Source organism: Mirounga leonina, unplaced genomic scaffold, assembly GCF_011800145.1.
Source record: "Mirounga leonina isolate KUSES-001 unplaced genomic scaffold, KU_Mleo_1.0 Mir_129, whole genome shotgun sequence".
Lineage (NCBI taxonomy): Eukaryota > Metazoa > Chordata > Mammalia > Carnivora > Phocidae > Mirounga > Mirounga leonina.
The window spans coordinates 61,505,482-61,506,718 of record NW_023270323.1 but is presented as its reverse complement, the minus strand read 5'-3'; positions in this window follow the sequence as shown (position 1 = coordinate 61,506,718).

Below are 1,237 nucleotides of genomic sequence, written 5' to 3'. Positions count from 1 at the left end.
CCCCCCCCCCCCCCCCCCCCCCCCCCCCCCCCCCCCCGCCCTCCACCGCCCCCCCCCCCCCCCCCCCCCCCGGCCCAGGGCTAACGCGGGCCGGGGGCCCCCCCCCCCCCCCCCCGCCGCGCGCCCCGCCCGGGCCCTCCCGACCCTCCCGGGAGCCGCGGGGCCCCGGGGAAAAGTTGGGTGACCTTGGGGGGAGGGGCGGCCCTGGACGGAGACGCCCCCCGTCCCCGGGGGCCCGGCTGAGCGGCGGGGGGCTCAGATCCCCGCGGTCCCTCCTAGGGCTCCAAAGGATTTGGGGGAGGCACTGGGCTCCTTTCATCTGGGACAAAGTGTGAGGCCCAAAAAAAAAAAAAAAAAGTAGGAACCGGGGGAACTGCCTTGATTGCTGGGTGCTTTGAAGAGTACAGAATTTTGAGCAGCCTTTATTAATTTTCAAGAAAGGAAACGAAGTGAATTTGGCCATTGATTTCGGCGGGGTCTGGCGCGCGTTCCCGCCCCCCCCCCCCCCCCCCCCCGGGACGGGGAGGCGACTGAAGCCAGCCACCTTTCCCTGCTGAAGGAACGCAGGACCGAAAAGGGGCTGCAGCCGTGCTCGCCCCTGCCCGCTGCTCTGTGGCGGCCTACGGTCTTGCTACGGAGCTACAGAGCCTCCGAAAGTTTTCCCTGGCTCAGCAGGCTCAGGGGCAGTGCCCCACCGCAGTGAAAGGACAGACATCCGCGGAAATTGCGGGCCCCACACGTCCGAGGCGCCGTACATTTCGTCTTCTGCTAACTTTTGGAGGCAGGTCCCGTTCATCTCCCCAATTCACTGATGAGGAAACCGAGGCACAGTAGCTGGCTGGAGTGGAGGAGTAAGTGGCTGGGCAGAGATGGGGATCAGAGCAGAATGCGGGCTGGGACCCTACGGAGCCCCTCTTCCACTCAGCACGTTTGAGACACTGAGCTTGAATCTTACCACAAGGTGGTGTGAACTGGGGAAAGCAGAGAAAATGGCCAGAGCAGAACCAAAATAATGGCAAAGAGCCCAAACGGCTCAGGGTAGGGAATCAAGGGCACCATCCGGGCTACTAACCAAGGAAAATCATTTTGTCTGTTAAGAAATACCCGGAGGGGCGCCTGGCTGGCTCACTGGGTTGAGCGTGGGACTCTTAGTTTTGACTCAGGTCCTGATCTCAGGGTCCTGAGATCAGCCCTGCGTCCAGCTCAGTGATGAGCATGGAGCCCACTTAAGATTTTC